This window comes from Helicoverpa zea, chromosome 22 (assembly GCF_022581195.2).
Source record: "Helicoverpa zea isolate HzStark_Cry1AcR chromosome 22, ilHelZeax1.1, whole genome shotgun sequence".
In the NCBI taxonomy this organism is placed as follows: Eukaryota; Metazoa; Arthropoda; class Insecta; order Lepidoptera; family Noctuidae; genus Helicoverpa; species Helicoverpa zea.
The window spans coordinates 4,908,881-4,918,779 of NC_061473.1; positions in this window are offsets into that span (position 1 = coordinate 4,908,881).

Consider the following 9,899-nt stretch of genomic DNA (forward strand, 5'->3'; position numbering starts at 1 on the left):
ATGAAATTAAAAAGTTACCTCACGGCGAGATGCGTGACACAACGATATTTGTTTTACACATTTAGTTTATTTGATTCACTACGCGCACTTTAATAGATTTCTGACCTTGAGAAAGGTTTTGTTTTGACTAATTACTTTTACTACATCAATTTTGTTTGAGAACCAAGAAACAAATTAAAATTCAAGGATTTGTCTGTTTTATTTGCAAGGTTTATTTAGTAGAGTTTTTTAACACGCTTTTATAATTAAGTCGACCCGTATGTAACTTAAATGTATTGGAATCTAAGATAACTAATTGAACCGTTTTGTTATAGTGTTAGGTACGTCATCGTGGAAATTGGCAGCTGCATATAGTTCTAGTGACAATACAATAACATGGTACTTTCGAACTTGTCTGATGATGGTGCCGGTAGATATGAACTGGTACTTTTTGGTTTTTACGCGAGAGCGTATTTTTCTAGTTTTTAAACTATTAATTTATTTATATTAAACAAAACACTGACACTTTGTCTTCAAATAAAAAACATACAGACATGCTTAAAATAGTACCACACTAAAATTCTACCTTTATAGAAGTGTTATAAGTAGTGTGAAATCAATCGCGCACGTTGGCGAGCTGTCCTCTCCCCCCACATTTCAACCGTCAGTACAAGCCGGATATTTTACGAGATATATCTGCCAGAACCTTCGCTTTATAACTGCAACAGATGTCATTTAATGGGGAGTAAAAACTACATATTAAACATTAACTATGGCCTGATAACATCTATAAAAGATGATTAAAGCTGCATCCGTTTCAGGTGGTTTGGCTTTGGCACTTGCGCTGATGGCTAACAAGGCCTATACGGGAGCGACATCGCCGGTCGCAACGTCCGCAGACGAATTGAGTTCCTGGTGATGTTGGAGGCTGTGCCATTCGTTGGTGACGTAGATCGCGTTTTTTGGAGAGCAAATCGAACCAGGCACTGTCCTCAAAGTTGCGTTCGGAGATAATCAACAAGGCATACACCTTCACACCAGGGTGGATGGTAAGCTCTTCAATATTTCGCTCCTTAAATCCAAAAAACATCGCCAGGATATTATCGTTGATAGCTTACTGTTTGCGGATGATGCAGCATTTGTTGCTTCAAGCCCATCGCAACTTCAGGAAATGCTGGATAGGTTTAATAAAGCTTGTAAGCAATTCTCTATGTCAATCAACGAAAGGAAGACGGTAATTATGACGCAGGGGATTACTGAGATACCCACAATCTCACTGGATGGTTCACCACTGGAGGTTGTTGAAAACTTCTGCTACCTGGGATCCACAGTCACAAATAACCTTTGCCTGGACGCCGAAATAAACAGCCGCATCGGTAAGGCCTCTACGATGTTCGGGAAGCTGAGCGCAAGAGTTTGGCACAACAAATATCTAACAGTTAAGACTAAGATTATTATCTACCAGACATGCATCTTATCCATACTCTTGTATGGCGCGGAGACCTGGACATCGTATGCTAAACAGGAGCGGAGATTAAACAACTTCCATATGCGCTGTCTCCGGCGCATTTTGGATATTTCTTGGAAGGATCGAGTAACAAACGAGAAGGTGCTTAGTATGGCGTGCATACCTAGCATAACCGCACTTCTTAAACAAAGAAGATTGCGCTGGCTAGGGCATGTGCAGCGGATGGAACCTTCTCGTTTGCCAAGACAAACTCTCCTCGGCCAAATATCAGATGCCAAGCGACCAGTTGGGCGGCCATTGTTGCGATTTAAAGATAGCGTTAAACGCGACATGGTATCGTTTAAAATCGACCCGAACATCTGGGAAAAACTCTCTGATGACCGTGATAGTTGGAGGAAAAAAATATCCGATGGAGTGGTCGCGCATGACAGTGCCTGGTTCGATTTGCTCTCTAAACATTAACGATTTTCTATATTAATGCCGAGTCCTAGTGGCCTAGTAGGTAAAAACGAACTTCTCAAGTATGAGTGTGGGTTCTATTACAGGTCGAGCAAGTACCATTGCAACTTTTCTAAGTTTGTATGTACTTTCTAAGTATATTTTGGACACCGATGACTGTTACGGAGGGCATATTAAACTGTAGGTCCCGTCTGTCATTGAACATCTTTGGCAGTCGTTATGGATAGTCATAAGCCCATGAGACTTATCTAGGTGTATTGGGCTGCCCGGACAACTGGGTTGAGGAATTCAGCTAGGCAGATGATGGTTTTCTGTATTCTTCTTCTTCTTTCGAGTCGATGACATGTCTTATAGTGAGACTACACTTTGTCAGCCCAATATGCCGCCACAGCGAGAGCACGGCCGGATGCACTCATGAGGTCCTGCCGCGAGCAAGTTTCAGGGCACAGTGGACATGTGATGAGGTGGGACATGGTCTGCATAGCAGCCCCGCACTCGCACCCAAGGTCCGTCCCGCCCGTGAACCCGTGAAATCTGTATTAATGTCTTGCGAAAACCAAGACTGTCGACAGAACAGGTTCAGTATGCTTGTGATGTGATGCTGAGATGCGCAACTACTTATAAGTTTGGTCACATATGTTTTTTGTTATGGTGAGAGATTCCACCGAAATTATTATTCACGCCAAGGTTTTAAGATATGTTTTCACGCAAATTGTTACTGTTTGAAACATTGTTTCTTTACACAAATGTTTCTTTTCTCCGGTGGAATTCCTATAATTCTTGAAGTTACATTTACTTTTTCACATCGGTTTGGTTGCCACAAACAGTAAATGAAACATCGTAAGTAAATAATATGATAAGAAACATTAATGTCTAATTATGAAGTTGATGTTGATAAGAAACATTAATGTATTTTGACGACCTCGATGGCGCAATGGTCGCACTAAGTTAATACTAAGTAAATTAAGTTAATACTAAGTACGCAAGTACTAAGTTAATTGTAGATCCAATTCCACTATTTGTATGCTTTTTCTTGACCTTGATAAGTCACCATATACTGCAGTGTTATGTTATCTACGTTACATCTTGACTATAAATTATAAGTACATGCATAAGGAAGGCCACATGATGTACTAAGATAATAACTGTAAGTAGACTGACATTCCAAGACTGTAAACTACAATATTTTGTAGTGTATTTCAAAATAAATAACAGCAGTTACCTTGAGCGCTGTGGAATCACAAACCTGACAGGCATTCATTTTACTATGACCTAAACTAGTTATTATATTACTAAAATTATTCACATTTTGTTCATGAGGGAAAAATTATAATGTATGTTCCTTTTTATCGCACACATTATATCTTGAAGTCTTGGAATCCATGTAAAACTTTTTAAATAGAAGGAATAGTGAAATGTACCTACTACCTACGTAATATTATTGAAATCTTACCGAACATCAATCGATCGATTTTCTTTTTTACACATACCTATCTATGCAACATCAGTCAATTACAAAAGTATTGTTTTAACAAAACAACAAGTCGAAAAAGGAAATGTTACAGAGCAAGCGATGATAAGCGTAAAATATAAAATATCGCGACCGGGAAATGAGAGTTGTTCGTTTGAAGCACGTGACCGATACTTTGATGTTGCCGCCTAGTTAATGGTTAATTTCCTGACTCGAAACAACAATTTATAGTGTGACCGTTTTTAACGGAACTTCAAAGAAAAAATCTATAAATACATACAATATTTTCCGCTTTTAAAAACAAAACATAATTAAATAAGGAACCTGATATTGTACATATTTTTTTAAAGGACTTCAAAAAGTGGGACCGTAAAGTCTATTTTTGTTTGCTGATAATTTTATATTTATCTAGCAAAATGCTCCAATGTCAATTCTTCGCAAAATATTTTTGATATGTTTTTTGTCTTTTAATAGGTAATATAATCAAAGCTATTCACACGTAGAATGCTATAAGGCCTACGCTAGCTACGTGCAAAATCTCTTAGTTCCGTATTATCTACTTTTCCTACTGCGTCGAATATAAAAGTAGGTATCTAGCACCCCGCACCCTGCTTCAATGTCAATTCTTCACAAACTGTATATTTTGTACATTTTGTTATGCTTAGATTATTATTATCTATACATATAATAAATCTGTAGAAAAGTAATTTTTGTACATTGAAGAAATTGACAAAAAAAATAGCCAGCATGTTAAAGGATAACTAACAGAACCCATTTCCATCATTTTTGTCATTTTTGTCTGTTTGTCTGTTTATCTGTTTGTTTGTTCGCGATTCACGTAAAATCTACGAATTAAATGCAGACAATGCTTATATACAAAAACTCTACGTAACTTGGGGTATTACTTAGTTTTTGTTTCATCGAAATCGATTCACTCTATCAAAAGATATGATTAATTTTGTGAATTCAAGATGTAAAATATTACGACACGCAATCTATTTGTCAAAACTGTACATTTGAATGTTGTACTTATATTAGTTGATCGGCCTATTATTAATCTTTACACAGAAAATCACACCTTTATAAGTAACATCGGAAGAAAAAAAAATATGAAAATTTTGTTTAGCCAAGGTTAAAGTAGCTCCATCTGTGGTAAATAAAATACATCATCAATTTGTCAAAGGAGCGAGGTGGTAAATGACAATATTACCATACATTCTTTATAGAGGATTATTATTTCAACAGATGGAGTTGTGTATTTTCCGTAATTCACCATATTTTAACACGAAGTGTAATTTCTCGATAGACATTTCAATAGTGTTTGTCAGTTTGCCGTGCCACATCAAAATCCAACTATAATTATTACCTTGATGAAAGGAAAATTAATAGTTCTCGGCCAAATTTAAAACGGTGCCATCTAAATTATTTTTTGAACATTATGTCAAAAATGATGACTTTAGTGGAACAATTAATTATCATTTAAAGTTACAGATGGAGTTCATATCAGGATTTTTTCATAAACATAGTTTAGCTTATCTTCCACTAATGTGGTGGCCTTAAAACAAATTACTTTGGGTGAGTAGTATTAAGTAGACTTTAATTATTTTTTCTGATGCAAAATATGTAAACTTAATCCTAGAAGAAATGAGGATCTATCTCTCGCAAGTGCTGCTAAGCGTGAGGTAGGTAATGTAGGATTCTGTAGCTTTAAAAACAAGCCCAGATACAAAGTGCAGATAAGAAATGGGAGCTTTCTCGATTTAATACCATACACACGTAAAATGCTTTATTTTATGCGTCTGAAAACGTACAAATTACGCGCCGCATACCAGAGACATGTTTACTTTCAACTTCTGATCGCAAATACACTGTTCACGATTACGAACAGTCTCAGTAAGGCCCGAGCCAAGTCTAAAAAAACACCTTTTATATAAAACTACGTTTGATGTCATTTAATCACAAAGACAGAATTGTTCTCTGTTGCAAATCCTATCCACCTATATCCTATCTTAATCCAGAATGCATTGCAGGTGTGCATTGCACAAAAACCAATGGTATCCTATTCGAGAAGTCAAAAGAGTTGACCTGCTAACGTCAGCTTCTGCGCTAAGCAAGTGTTCTTAATAGTACCATCAGAATTACATTCATCGTTGAATGAGGTGATTAAATTTTCAGAAACCACAATAACAGTAGGAGCCAAAGCGTATGATCGCTTCATAGAGCTCTGATTGGCCCCAGGTGACCAAGTCAGGTCTGATTTGTTTGTTCATCAGATCTTTGAAAGTGTTTCGGTGGATACTTACTGTCGTCCTGTTTATGTGTGACACAAAATATGGTATATAAACGTCCTCCGCAATAGCGAAATTTTCCCGGTGTGCGGTAGTGACGCACAGTATACAACACTTATGTTTCTTTTGATTTGCTGGCTCCACCAAGAAATGGCAAATTGCGAGCGTACATTTTGAAAATCTTGGCAAAACTGCAGGTTTCAAGTACGAACACATGAAGTGGACTCGCACAGATACGTACATTTTGTCTATTCGTGAACTAATGCGATAATGAACTAAATCGATCTCAGTGGCGTGCACTTGGAGAGGCCTATGTCCAGCAGTGGACTGCGATAGGCTGATGATGATGATGATGATGATGATGATGATGAACTAATGCAAACATTTCGGTGGAGTCCCGGCTTAGGCCACCACATTAGGCGTGCGTGAGTAGCGCGGGCGCCGCGCGTGCGTCGCGAGCGCGTTGCGTGAGCATCGCGTTTTGCTGCCCTGCGGCATTTGCAGCGCGCCTCGCGCCGCGCGCACGCGCCGCTCTCCTTGACGTTTAACTGCTAAGGCGTTTAGCGGGCGGCGGGGATAGCGGGCGAAGGGGTAAGAACGCAACTCGAGCGCCGCGTGCTCGCCGCGAGCGCGTCGCTTGCACTCTTCACACATGCCGCAGGGCAGCAAAACGCGACGTTCACGCAGCGCGCTCGCGACGCCCGCGCTACTCACACGCCCGAGGATCACGCACGCCTAATGTGGGGTCAGCCTTACCATAGTGAGTAAGTGCACAGAAAATCCCCGTCATACAAGTGTTTCTCCCCAGTAGTGAAACTATCCTACCCTATGCGCCTGCTGATGATGATGACTCATTTTATCATCCATCCAGCTATTCCCCAACTATGTTGGTGTTGGCTTCCAGTCACCGAATCTGTTTGAGTACCAATATTTTGCTTGGAGCGACTACCTATCTACCTATCTTCAATCCAGTCAACTACACAAGACGATATCCATGGTAAGACTGACAGACTTTCTGGCTTCTGATTAGTCGCAGCAGCTGCAGAAAATGTACAAATGACAGCTTTGTCAGACTCAAAGCATATAGACATAGATTATAGCTGTTTCCTGTGAAAATTACTTACGCACCTTACGTAATAATTTTCCAAATTGGCTGACTAGATCCAGAGATATTCACAACGTCACAAACTTTACTTCTTTTATTTAGATAAATGGTCACATCCACAACACAACCTTGATCAATGAATCTATGCGACTGCTAAGTGCTAATCCTAATTATACTGTCACGTGAAAGAATGCACCTACGGGATAAGTAGTATTTTGACTATTCTATATTGCCCACGCAGACGAAGTTGCGGGCAACAGCTAGTGTTTTTATAAAATATTAAATTAGCTGAGCTAACTAACGGAAAATCTCTGAGCTTTTTTCCCTACTGCGCTGAATATAAGGGTTATGTTTTTACATCTTGCAGTACGATGCCCAAAACACGGTTACTTCTTCCTGATAAACTCAATTATTGGAAAATATTCGTATATCCTTATTGAGTGAGTCTGTTCATAATATTTGAGTTCAGATGGCCTTGAATATTATTTCGAGGTCTGTCTATGACCATCTAAATCCCTCCCTCCCTAATTTTATCAATGATAGCATCATGAAAACTGGTAGCTGTATGCAGTTCTGATGACAATACAATAATATGCTACTGTCGGACTCTACAATATACCATATTAATAAAATTTTAAGGCAAACAGATTTAACTATATAACTATGGATAAATAAAACACCTCTTGATTATTTCTATCATTAGTTATGTAGTTAACTCGCACTTGGCAGCTTTTTAATCTTGGCCATGAATTTCACGACACGAATTCAAATGTTCGTCTCATATTCGGTATCGAAAACCGATACGAGTGAGATGCCTCGGCAGCTACGTTCTGTAAATGTGTGAAGTGAAATCCACAACTTTGTTTTTTACTAGCTTTTCAATAGAATTGGGGATCTGTAGACTCAACAAGATATTTTATAAAGGTATGTTTTAGTATTGGAAGGTAATTTTAAGTTTGTAAATGTGGTTTATGTAAATAAAGTAGATAAGTACCTAAGTTTTTTCAAATTGTAGGCAAGAAATGAATTGGGTTATATTCCCACTGATCCTAGTTTTAACTTTAAAAGGTCCTTTTTGTAGCTGTTTATGCGTACTGCAGTATCTCTATTCAAATTGGAATAAAGTCCAAATTCTTTAGCAATTTAATAACACTGAATTTATTAACAAATTCTTTATAGAATTTGATGCGAAACCTCCTTTGTTTATTGTTTATTTCAATAAAATATTTGAGTCACTTTCTACTACAAGAAAATGTAGATATATATCTGTTAATTGTAATCGAGTTTCAAGGCCGTTTAGTACCAAAAACGGTTTCACACAAAAAGAGTATTACATGATTATGATCCGAAGAAAAGACTTGAAATGATCAAAGCAGAAATGATCAAGAATCGCGATCAGATTACCTCTTGAACAGACATAGAAGGCAGCTTTATAATTTTTGTGTTCATCATGTCTTTGAAGATCTCTTTACTCGTAATAAATATTGAATTGGCGGTCCATTTAGAAAAGTCTACGATGCAGTGCAATGGTTCACCTTTGCTATATTAATGGTGCTTCGTTCAACTAGTTATCTATGTAATGATTTTGAGACAGAAACTCACAGTACTTTAATCTATACTAATATTATAAAGCTGAAGAGTTTGTTTGTTTGAACGCGCTAATCTCAGGAAGTACTGGTCCGATTTGAAAAATTATTTCAGTGTTAGATAGCCCATTTATCGAGGAAGGCTATCCGGGTTCGTGCAGAGGTTTCCACGGGATGCGGGTGAAACCGCTGGCAGAAGCTAGTTCTTAATAAATTAGAATTACAACATTCTTGGTCGAAAAGATTAAGTAAAAGATTAAGAAGAAACTGATCTTGTTAGTTGGTACATTTAGGTAAATAAGTGTCACACCGATACCGATAAATGAGTTGTAACTGTTATGAAAACCAGAAAGGCTAGATTGGTGGAAATGTCCTCAATTATGAATAATATTACACAACTATTAGTAAAATCGATGATGCTATCAATGATACATTGTAAATTAAAAAAAAAACCTCTTAATTGACACTAAATAATAATACAGAATGGTCAATTACTCGTCCTGTACACTATTAGACGTGCTTCAAGATTGCTCTTAATTGTGTCTGTCTCGGCACTACCTAAGCAATTAACTAGTGTATCCAGAATCCTACACTCGACCTAGACCCTAATCCTAGACCCATAGACCACAACTGTGCTTACTTCGCAATGTGGAGGAGCAGAGAGAATGATCACTCACAGTGTCAGAGTATTTATAAGACAGAGAATTCAACGTCAAGAGCATTGTCTGTCGCGGATTTGGTTGTTACTTGTTTGCATAGGTCTGAAATATCATATCATATCATTTATTGCATTCCATAATGTACGTTTGGTGGAAAATATAAAATAATAGAGGTAGTCACAATTATGGACCCTGATGGGCGCAGCAAAATAGTTAGAAGAGAGGAAGGCGTTTAATGTAATATACTTAGTAGTAGTATGTTATTAAAGTAAATAAAAAGTATATAAGTTATAAATAGTTATAAAGTTTATAAATTAAAAGTTAGTAAATAAAAAGTACCTAAGTTTTTTTACTGTATCACAAATTCCAGAGAGCGTTAATTTCACTAAAATTGTCTTATGTGTTTTTATCGTGACGTATATGCATCTGAAATTTATATATATACCCATGGAATAATCATAGAAGTATACGTGTATGCACTCAAGATTATTATCAATACCTCAGAATGTGACGTCACGTCATCATTATCCCTCAATCAGTTATCTTACATACAAAACTGTGGAGTTAACAGAACAGTATATTTTCCGCGCCATCGTACACAGTCACGTTAGTGAAGGTCAGGCGTGGCGTGCTTAATGTAGCATAAGTCTAATTTACACGCTACCTACCGCTGATAAAGTCATACAAAAATTCCGGGGCCATGAGAACTGAGATAAGGAAGAGCTAAGACCAGGTATAAAACTAGCTAAGTACATATTATAACGTCGTGCGAAAACGCAATGTGAAAAGATGGAAAAAAGTCATCAATTCTTTCAAAGAGTGAAAAGTAAAATAAAATTATATTATTATATTATTTTATTTTATTTTATCATTATTATATTATT